The sequence below is a fragment of the Centroberyx gerrardi genome, chromosome 22 (genome assembly GCF_048128805.1).
Source record: "Centroberyx gerrardi isolate f3 chromosome 22, fCenGer3.hap1.cur.20231027, whole genome shotgun sequence".
Taxonomy (NCBI): domain Eukaryota; kingdom Metazoa; phylum Chordata; class Actinopteri; order Beryciformes; family Berycidae; genus Centroberyx; species Centroberyx gerrardi.
The window spans coordinates 10888602-10900288 of record NC_136018.1 but is presented as its reverse complement, the minus strand read 5'-3'; the positions used below and the strand labels follow the sequence as shown (position 1 = coordinate 10900288).

General features: G+C 46.2%; 1 protein-coding gene across 1 annotated transcript in view; it reads left to right on the top strand.

Moving 5' to 3' along the window:
* Nucleotides 1–1081: 1081 nt before the first annotated feature.
* Nucleotides 1082–11687, top strand: part of boc (BOC cell adhesion associated, oncogene regulated) — a 26354-nt gene continuing 15748 nt past the window's right edge. The window contains exon 1 of the mRNA XM_071913744.2: nucleotides 1082–1266. The gene's annotated coding sequence lies outside the window, so the exon portion shown is untranslated. The remainder of the gene's footprint in view (nucleotides 1267–11687) is intronic.

Here is an 11687-nt window from a genome sequence, read left to right as displayed (position 1 = left end):
CCCACAATTAATGACGTTGACTCCTCGAAACATCTTGAAGTTGGAATATCCTGCTGTTTTGTGAACATATGTGTTATTGAGTCTGTCTGGGAGGTGGATGGTGTGATGTGGGGAACAGATTTTGAATTCACTGAAAAGCTCAAAACCAAAGTCCAAAATGGCATCTAATCAACACTCCTGCTGACAGCATCAGCTCTAATGAAAACACACCAGGGCAAAAAGAGCGGCAGGGACCAACCGCACACACACACACACACACACACACACACACACACATACACGTGCACACTTTCACCTGAACAAGAGCAACAGGTGTTATAAAATGCCACAGCTTGTCAGTGAATGACACCCTGCTGGGTTGCAATAACCCCTCAGGTACATGGTGGGAGTTCCTGTATTCACGGAGGCGAGAGGCTGCCAGCTTCCCACCAACTGCCCCCCTATCAAATCCTGTGATCTCCGAATAGTCAGTTATTAATGAACTGGATAGGAATGGCTCCGTTTGGCCCCCTCGTTTCAAAGTGCGCTGATTGAAGTGGAGAGAGAATTCCAGAGCGAGCGCAGGGGGGGTTCGTGCTGTGATCACTGTGGTATGAGAGAGTGTGTGTGCTCCATGGCCCTGACTGGGCCCGTCCCGTCCACAACACAACACAGCACAGCTGCACTGGAGGGCCTGCAGGCCTCAATGGACGGGGGTCAATACAAACTCTGTGGGGACCAACGCATACCAAATCAGGGGGAACAGGAGGAGGGGGAGGGGGCGCACTTTCCTCCACCGGGACACCGTAGTCCTGAAGAAAACTAGTTTTTAAGACATTTCCCCCTGTAGATATAGTGCCTGTGGTTGGTAAATAGTGGCCCCAGCTCTAGTTGTACGCACTATCACTAAAAAGTGTTCAGAACTGGTGTGTAAGGATCTGCAGTTGGTAGAAACGGCAGAGCTGTACCCAACTCTGGGATTTTGGGAGCCAGTCCCTATTGTTCAGATCCCTCCTCCTGCTTGGGAAGTGGGAGGACCCGAAAAGGCGTCGCAAAAGGGAGAATTGTTTGAGAGCTCAGTCATCCAAAAACGGCCTTTCAATGTGAGAACTTGGGGAGCCGAAGAAAATGTCGGTGGCATCGCAGTAAATTACTAAAGCAGTAAGGCTTTAGAGGGAAAAGAGAAGTAAAAAGTGTTGTTTTTCGGACTAAACTCAACATAGAAGAGAGGAGAACTGAAGATCGGGTTGTGAAAACAAGGTGTGAGCACCAAATATAGCAGTTTTGGTAAGTTTTATCCCTTCAAGCGGTTCATGTTTTTGCGCTGTTGCGCTGCGTAACAACATGTATTACAAAGTAACAGATAAATGTATGCGTTTTACTACATAGTTGCAGTCCTACAGTATGTTTTACCAACGCATGTGTTGCTTCATAAATAGTACAACTAGTGATTTTTGGGGTTAGACTACCATGTTGCATGCTGGTGACTACTATGATAGCAACATTTGTTTTGTTTCTTCGTCGGAGTGATGCCCGATAACTTTGCTAAAAAGTATTCGGAGCAAATATCTCCAGTGTTTGGGTGTAAATGCGCGCTCTGGTTATCGGTTTAGGATGTTACTCTTGGAAAAGAAATGTTAACTTTGCTTTGGGACTTAGCCTGTTGTTGATGGAACGAGCTCTGCGTCCATATTTTCATAACTTTTCGTTTTGGTTTAGCTAATTTCTGCCAAATATTACAGTGCTGTACAGGTATTTGGCAGGGATGGGCTTTGTGTGACACGTAGGAGAGGTTCATAGCAGTGTTTTTAGAGTTTCGTGTGTGTTTTTGGGGAAAAGGTGCCTGGGTTTTGCAGGCCTCAGCCTATAGTCGCTCCCATAGGGTAACAGAAAACAGACATGGTGAGCTCTGCCAGATTTACCCCCATATCATCGCTGGAGTGCAGTGATGTAGTGTTAACTTAAAAGCTCCAGTCGGTCATCATCACAAGGCGAGTAACTACTAATATAAACACAAAGCAACAATATTTTCAGGAAAGTATAATGCTTTCCCCTCTTAAATACCCTTTCTTCATATAACTCATCAGTTTCATACTATTTACTATGATGCACATGAATTTACGGTTTAAAGATTTATGTCACCCTAAAAATGTGGGTACAGGTTATTGACAACATAAATTAGGGTTAACTGGATTTAGGTGGGTTTAATCTCCACTACATTCCTGTGTACATTTTCTTTATTAGCTTGTTTCTGCACAAAATGGACCGAGCAGATTTTATTATTCGCATAAAGCAAACTATAACAACGCTAATTGCGTGTATTTCTAAAGTCCCAGTCCCCCTCGCCACCAGACCAAAGTCCTAGTGTCAGAATAACCTAATTAGGGCCTCCAATAAATTGACAGCTGCTCAGCTATTCTGAACCATCAATGCAGCGCGGAATGCAGCATCCTGCCTAGCTGTCAAGAGCCTCTCTCTATACTTCTGATATCATCCTCTTCTCATTCAGGGATGATTTAATGAGAAAATGTTTGTCTTAATCCTCGAGGCAGCTAATGAGTCTTGGCCGGGGTGTCAGTCACCGGGGCCCGGTTTGAGAGAGAGAGGGAGGGGGGGGTACATGGACACGGAGGGGGCCGCAGGAACAGCCGCAGGGGCTCAAGTTTCCAACCCCAGGTGTCGTTTTGTTATTTGGATTACATTTAGCCCCGACTGGCTCGCATGGAGAAACCTCGGCAATTCAGTGACAGACATGGCATCAGACAAGAGGGCTTGATTGTTCCCGCTGAATCAATGTCACTTGGATTAAAAGTCGAAACGAATGGCCTGGCCTCCTCCAATTAGGCGCACAGCATAAGGGAATTAATTGGTCTTGGGGGGGAAAAAGGAGCCTCTTGTTGTTTAGTGGCGGGGTTTGTTGGGTTTGTTGTTGTTGTTGATCATCATTGGCGGTCGGGTGGATCAAAGTTGAACTAATTGATTCCAGTCTGATTATCTGCCTGTATCTCACAGTCCTTGACCTTATTTGTTTGCTTATGAGGAGCCATTATCTGTCCCTTGCACAACTTAACTTTAGTAGTCTATAATGCATTTTAGATGGATACTATGCACATATAACAGGCAAAACTTAGTTAAAATATCATGCAGCTACTATGATACCACAGAAAATCATATAATAGTACCATAGGGGATAAAAAAATACCATAAGGTCACCATAAACAGATAAACATACTGTAGATAAACCTACAGATGCACTATAAGTCCCTATAGGAATGTTATAGTAATATTAGTGTTTTTTGTTAGGGATATGTTGATGAACGAATGCATCCAGGCTGCAGTCCCATGTCAAAACAATGGACATTACCTGGAAGCAGAAGACATATGCAGTTTGACACTGGCCTATTAGAAGTGTAGATTGGTCCTGTTGTTTTGGTTGTTGGTCACTGAAGGCCATGTCCAGCTGTAGGTGAATCTCACCTATTGGCCAGGAAATTAACTTTTTTGTCCACTGGTTCCAGATGCTAGTGCATGTCAAACCTTACCAGCCACTTTCACCTTTAGACTAGGGTAGGAACTTGTAATTATGGTTGATTGATCACAGTTACCTGCCAAAGTGGCTTTTAGAAGAGACAAAGCTGCCAATTTTACCACCATTTGGCTAGCGGCTGGTAGTAATTTACCATCCAGGCCATAGCACCATAGCTTTCATATGTATCATAGCCTATAAAGATAAATTACTGTGTGGATTTAGGTATGCGCCCAATGGCAATAGAGTTTCTCATTCATTGCTTATTTTGGTTCTGACATTAATTCTGCCATTTTCAAGTATGATGTAATGTCTTCATATCTCTTGAAGGATAGGCTTTAACTTGTTTGTCTCTTTCTCTGCACAAGTATGTTGTGTTTTTAAATCATCCACATGCATAGTGGATGTAAATCTCAGTCTGCTTTAGATAGAAAAATGCATTTCAATATAACAAACAGGCAGTGATTCCATATCGATTGCTATCCCTGCTGGCTCGACTCCATTTGACTTGGATCCTCTGTTTGTGACTATGCCAAAGTTCCCAAGTTTTGCCTGTGGTTCTGGAAGACTGTATTGTTATTTTAGAGGGTGTAACGTTGGTGTTAATTGACAAAGGAGAAAAAAATCCTTCCTGAGGGTATGCTTTCATCTCTACGACAGCGGGTACACTCATGCAGTCATAACAGCCTGCAGGCAGAATCTGTGGGCCTGCGTGCACGCCCGTGTACGTGTACGTGTACGTGTGTGTGTGTGTGTGTGTACCTGTTTTTTTGTGTGTGTGAGTGATAGTTCCTGTCCGATCAGGATTATCTCTTCACGCTGGAATGTGCTGCCTGTCACTCTGGTCCTGAACCTGCCTCCGCTGAGGATCACCTGCATGGTCGTGTGAAGTGACTGTGTCCGAAAGAGAGAAAGGAAGACAGGAGGGGAGAGAGAGGGAGAGAAAGAATGTGTGTATGAGAGAGAGAGAGAGAGGTAGTTTACATTTCATATTTCAGAGAGGGTTTTGCTGGGATAACGTACTTTTCATAAACCAGCAACGCACTCATCGCCAAATAAGGCCGCCTGATATCCCCGAGCTGAACATTATTGGCCTGTTGACATACGGTGCATTAGGCCTCGAGCGCTGACAGATTGTAGGCTCGGGCTCGGGCCTCGTGCCCCGGAGGGTTTCTGTGTCCAGTCAGACATGGAGAACCAGAGAGGGACACCTGGAGCAGCAGGTGGCCAGGGTCCAGTCTCCTCCCCTGGGGCTGCATACCTCTCCCCTCTCCCCTCCGGCCTCCTCCCTTTCAGCCAGGACCACAGAGAGGGGGGAGGAATGTGAGGTAAAAAAAAAAAAAAGGGGGGGGGGGGGAATGGTGAGAGGAAATTCTGACCGAAAGTTATAGAGGCTAATAAAATAGGCGACGATCAAGCAGAATGAGATTGTCGAGACGGGGACAGGGAAGGGAGAAATGCGCCAGCTGGAAAATGGACAGTTGAGAGACAAATGTGCGATTCAGTTTGCAACTTTCCTCATACATAACTCTTTTTATTAGATTTTAAATAACGTTCCAAGACCATATCTGGACATGCCCATCTTCGGTTTATGGCTATATCATAAAAAATAATTAGATCTCTCTTACCATTTTCATTCATTGTCTATATATAGAGATTATCCAAAGTCTTCTAAAGCAATTGAGTTGATTTGTTCCAGTACTTAAAGTAAAAGTTAAGCTCCTGATTGGATAATAAAGTTACCCAACCACACACACACACACACACACACACACACACACACACACACACACATTGTGTTGTTTGCCATAGTGAGACTAGTGGCGTAGTGCTCTTAGATCACTGATCAACTCCAGACTTGGTTAAGTAAGCAGTGTGTGTGTGTGTGTGTAGACAAATAGCCCTGTGTGTGCAAAGCAGATATTTGGACAAAGATTAGGGAGCGTTATTACGAGCCAAGAGCAACCCAGACACCCTCTAATAGATCATTCACACACAAGCACAAGATAGCACTCTGACTGCAACCATTCAATGTCTGTCTCTCACTTTCTCTCACTCACTCACTTTCTCTCTCTCTCTCTCTCTCTCTCACACACACACACACACACACAAACCTGAATTTTGCTTCATTTCGTTTGCTTGATTTAGTTTGGCGTTTCTGGGTCTACCAGTCAGTTTTTGTGCACATACTACAACCTGGAACAGGCCGTCTTACTGTATTCATGCACTTCCATACACACACACACACACACACATCTTTTTACAAGCTAGACTGTATGCATGTGTTTGTGCAGCGAAAGAAACAATAAAAGTCCCAGAAAACTGAAAGCGTCGAGGAAATCTGGGTTATGTTCCAGGGCTTTAACCAATAATAAGATTTCAAGTTTTGCCCCAGAGAGAAAAACTCATCATCGAAGAATGTCAAACTGGCAGGAGAAGACATGATTCAACAGAATAAATCACTGGGCACCAGATTAGTTAGTTCGTGGGCCCCTGAGGTTATCAGTGCTGGAATTTTCCATCAACAGTGCTCCTCTGTCTGCTGTCCAACTGTGTGCTTGCGTATGTGTGAGATTTTATTTTATGATATTTCAGAGCTTTCCCCCGTACGATAGAGAGCATCCATGCCCCTGACTGACAGGACAAATGGTAGCAATCCCACTCTGCTTTACCCTCTCTCTCTCTCTCTCTCTCTCTCTCTCTCTCTCTCTCTCTCTCTCTCTCTCTCTCTCTCTCTCTCTCACACACACACACACTAATCCAGCTTCTGAAACTGAGAGCTTTCTTTGAAACAAGCCTCCTCCAGCTGTTTCTCCTCTTAAGAAACTCTTTCAGACCCTGCAGCTTTCCCTTTATAACCATGGAATAACCAGTCTGTTACTGCTCCGTCTAACACACAGTTGACGCTCTACTCCACACTTCTTCTCCTGCTCAATTTCCTGCCTCACCTCAGTTGTCTAATTCCTCTTCATATCTGTTTTTCATATAACTTTACAGTCTTTCTCTTTTCCCTTCCCTCCTCTTGTTTCGCATAACTTTACAGTCTTGCTCCATTCCCTCATCTCTCTCTCTTTCTCCCTCTGTCTCCCCCCTTCTCCCTCCCTCCCTCTCTGGCTCTGCCTTATCTCAATTTCCTAATGCCTCCTCATATCTGTTTTTCATATAATATTTCACTCTCTAGCCATTCCCTCCCCCCTCTCCCCCTCTCTCCCTTCCTCTTCCTCCCTTCGTCTCCCAGAGAGAGTTATAGGAAAGTCGGGCCAGGCAGCGTCTCTCTCTCTCTCTCTCTCTCTCTCTCTCTCTTTCTCCCTCTCTCTCTTCTGGTTCCTGCTGAATAATGGGGAGAAATTGCTCTTGATTTATAATTGGTTCCATTCACTCTGATGCATGAGCTGCCAAAGGAGCTGGGGGCCCCTTTAACCCCCCCATCCCTCCCTCCTTTTGCCTTCTTCCCTCTCTCCCCTCAATCTCTCCCTCTACCCCCCCCCCCCCCCCCCCCCCCTTCCCTATGATGGAGGAACACACAGGCAGTAGGCTGCATATATGTACGGCTATGAAAGTCTGTATGTTTTTAGCATGTATGCGTTTGTGTTTTATCATCTCGGGACACGGATAAGTGGTAGCCTGTTTTTTTTGTGTTGACATTTGGTGTTGGAAAAACTTCCTGAGGTCTGCATATTTATGTGCCTCTGTGAGTATACTTTTACCATGTAATCGGAGTTTGTGTGATTGCTTGCTTATGTGTCATCAAGTGTGCGTATGTGTGTCTTGCAAGAGAGAGAGAGAAAAGAAAGAGAGAGAGAGGCAGAGAAAGAAAGGGTGCGGGTAAATGAAATATGTAACAGCGTGTGTGTGTGTGTGTGTGTGTGTGTGTGTGTGTGTGTGTGTGTGTGTGTGTGTGAGACGAGTACTGTGAAATCGTGGGCATTAGTTTGGCCCCAGCGTTGTATGGGAATGATTAGGTAGTGTGTGACTATGCAGTGAGACTCTTGGCGCTTGGTGAAAGCTTCTCAGAAATGGTCTTCGTTCCCCAGAGAGTCTTAACACACGTACACTAATGCATGCGCACACACACACACACGTTTTCTCACTTTCTCACTCTGAATATATTGCACTAATCTTTTTTTTTTTATATACTGAGCATATTATGAGGAGAACCAGGCTTTTGTGTGTATGTGTATTTGTCTGCAAGTGTGATGGGCTGCTGGGACGTGCGTTGCTGTTTGGTGTATCTGGCTCAGTCTCCCTCAGGAGGCACGATCCCGTTCCCATGGCCTTGGTAGGCATGCTGGCATCCCACGCCGGGCGCAGGAATGTCGGTGGGTGTGTTCACCACGGCACCGTAATTAGCTCTCTGCGGTTAATTCGGCTTCGTTATCTAAATTATGCAAATGCAGCGGTGCCTAATTGATTAGAACGCCCCCCCCCCTTTTCCATTGCAGGCCTGTCCAGATCCTTCTCGTTAATCCCCGAGACGCTCTGTAGCTCGTTAGTGTCGGGGAGGGGGGGGGAGGGAGGGTCGGGCATATAGCTCGTTAATACTTTGTGAAGGGTGAGTATGTGTGTGTGCGTGTTTGGTGGGGGGGGGGGATTTCTCAACCTCGTTAGAGATGCTTAGATGCTTTTGATGTGTAATTTTATGGCATGAGAACGAGTGATGGCTCGAGTGGAGGATTTGGATCGCCCCCCTCTCCACCTGTTGGGCAGAGTCCCGTGCCAAGATAAGACTTAATAAGAATGTTCTGTTCTTGTCCAAGAAAGCCCGTCGCTGGATAACGAAGTGATGGATGGGAATAGATTTTGGATTTGATCATTGCCAAGTTTTTTTGCATGTGTGCAGTACAGGAGAGAAGTATGGAAACAAATGGGCAGCATTATCCATGGCAGGCTGAAGTAGAGAATGCCACATCTAGCAGTTGACGACATGGTAAAAATATCGTTACCATATTTTTCGTATTTTTGACACCATGATGATACATGGTGGAATTCGTTTTTTCCAAAACAAATTATACTTTCTGAAAATTGCATGACTCCAAACAGTCAGTTCCCACAAGTTTCTCCTCCATTCAGATGGTTTGGTCTTTATACTGTGGAAATCTGTTGAAAAAAAAAAACATGATCATATTGTATAAATGGGTAACAAAACAAACAAACAATGAGATATTGATAACTATGGTAATAAACAAATGTATACATTTGTTCGTACTTGTATACCGCCCAGCCAAATATGAATTAATGCTGTTAGACTGTTGGATGATGGAGCTGATCGAAATCTCTCTTCGTCTATGTGTAACTTTCTAAGATCCCTTGCCTGCTCTTTTTTTTGTTGCCTTGTTGTTCCTCTCTCCCTGCATGTTGGCCTGGTGGGACAGAGGTGCTGGTAGACCGGGTCGTGTTTTCAGTTTGTTAAGCACTCGCTGGATCCTCCTCATCCTCTCCCACTCAGCACAACCCCAGCCAGACCAAGAGGCCAGCAAACAGATTGACAGAGTGAGGGGAAAATATGTTGGGACATTCAGCGACGCTCTCACACACGCTCTCTCAAACACACCCTCTCATTGACGAGGCCCTGCTCTCTCCTCCTGCTCGCCTGCCAGTTGACATCCCCTCTATTAATTTGAGTCCCCGTTCTGCTTTCTCAGTCAACCTCTCCACCCTCCGCCCCCCGCTGCCCCCGCAAACCCCCTTCACCCATCTCACATCAATCCCCAAATGCATTGAACACCCCCCCCCCATCCAAAAAAAAAAAACTCTCCACACACTACTCTCAAACCTCTTGGTCATTGAGCCCCCCCTCTCCTCTTTGGCCATTGAGCAGGGCCCATCAGCTCTTCCCCGGGCCCTTCAGAGTAGCGTCTCCCCTTTCTCCGGGGGTCCGCGGGGTCTTTGTCCGTGCGCCGGCTCACTGCTTTACAATGACTCTCCACTCTATTAAGGTGCGTTCTGCCTGTTAGCGTCGCCAGGGGCAACCGGCCTCCCGCATGGCAGCTATGCAGCGTGGCATTGTGGGCCGCGGGCCCGAGCGGGGCAGTTGAACCCCGGCACTCCTCACACTTGACACCGCATGTGTTTATCTAAAGGGGGGGCTTTGTGGTGTTTGGAGAACCTCGAGGGAGGGGGGCCAGGGGGTGTAAAAAGACGTAAAACTGGGGAGAGAAAGGGGGGGTAGAAATGGAGAGAGGCAGGAGGGGGGGGATGAGGGGTGAGAGGTGATAAATATTCAACAGCTCAGCTCCTCAGAAGGAGTTACTACCCTGCCCTGCCACCCTCCCTCTCCCCCTCGCTCTATGTCCTCTCCATGCCAGAAAGCAGATGGAATGTGAGAGCGCAGGGAGGAGGCTCCAGTCTGGTTTTATCCAATTAGCAGGGTTGTCAAAATGAATTTATCCACGGAGGCAGGGGGACAATGGGACCGGCAGTGGCCCGGGAGAACGGGGGCCCCGGTTCCTTTACTTAGCACGCTCACAATGAACTTCTATCAAGTGACTCTCTCACACACCGACATATATGGCTCTCACATACCTTCACACATGATGCATGCCTACACACCATATTCACATACCCATGGTGCACACACACACACACACATGCACCTGTATTAGTGAAGCTATCCAGTAGACCTAAACAATTTACCCATAAGCATGGTATAACTCTCTTATAATCATACTTGAGTGACTCATATAATCATATTTCTGCACCAGAACAGGCTGATTTGAACAACTCTCTTCTCCCTGAACTGACACTGAAGTATGTTTTCTACAAAAAACCACAAAGCTACTCCCACAAAGTATTTGCCATGCAACGTTGTTCCTCAGTGTTAAGGCAGTAACCCAACAGGCGCACGTACATACACGCACACACACGCACACACACACACACACACACACGCACACACACATTCTATTGGTTCCTAAATCAGTGGTGCTGTCTGTCTGTATGTTCTGGTTTTTATCAGTCTCGCTGATGCAGAGGAGGCTTCTCTCTCTCTCTCTCTCTCTCTCTCTCTCGCTCCTCTCTCTCTCTCTCTCTCTCTCTCTCTCTCTCTCTCTCTCTCTCTCTCTCTCTCTCTCTCTCTCTCTCTCTCTCTCTCTCTCTCTCTCTCTCTCCCTCTCTGTGTGTGACTTCTCTGGGAAGGATGGATGGAAAAAGTTGGACATAGATGTCAGGCCAACTTTTCATCTTGAGGCAGGGTATCTGCTAAGCAAACACAGGACCCAGCTGACTAATGAATCAGACAGACAGGCTCGGAGGAGTAAGGCTGTTTTTAGGGAGTGCTGATGTACAAGGGGCCTTCTCATACCATCGCACTATTATCACAGGGCTCGCTCTCTGTTTCTGTCCCTCCTTTTGTCTCACTGTCGCTACTTTTCTGTCATTGCTTGTCTGTGAAAGAGCGAGCGACAGAAATCGACAGCAAGAGGGGTGTTAGAAAGTGTGAACACTCATATACATAAATATGTAGACTGTTCAAAATTTGTGTTCAAAACTGGCCATGTGACATGTCCCGAGGCCTAGTTAATGTGTCCCGCTGTGTGTCCAGTTGGCAGATTCACCAGTGTGGTTTACGGTTAGTGACTCTCACAGTTGGGACAGGTGCTTGATACAGATGTATGTGTCTTTTATGGGCAGCTGTCCTGGGTTGTGTCCATACGGCTCCCGGCCGCAGAAGCCACAGGAGGCAGTAGCACGCTGTTTGTTTACCGAGGCAGCCCACTACTGATGGGCTGCTCTGAGTGAGCGAGTGAATGAATGACTGGGACACAGAGGACGTGTGTGTTTTGGTGTGCGTCTGAGAGCAGTTGTCGGTTTCTGTTTACGCCATGAGAATAAACTATGTAGAAATTGTTTATGTGCATTTGTAATATGCAATTAAAATGCAACGGTGTAGTAGTATGCGAGTGTGGCGGTCGCTTAGTTAACAGCCGTTTTTCCATCAGCACACTGGTTTGCTCATTTTCAATAAATGTGCCTGGCAACCAAACTTTTTCACTGGGGCCATTAGATGATGAATTTGCACTGCTGTAAGAGTTTCCATTCTCTTCACTGTCCTGCTTTGGCCCCTCTGTGTGTGTGTGTGTGTGTGTGTGTGTGTGTGTGTCTGTCTGTGTTTAGTTGCTAGTCTCTGTCATTGAAGTTTGGAGCTTCATCAATCATTCCCTTGCCGTAATAGGATCAGGGCAAA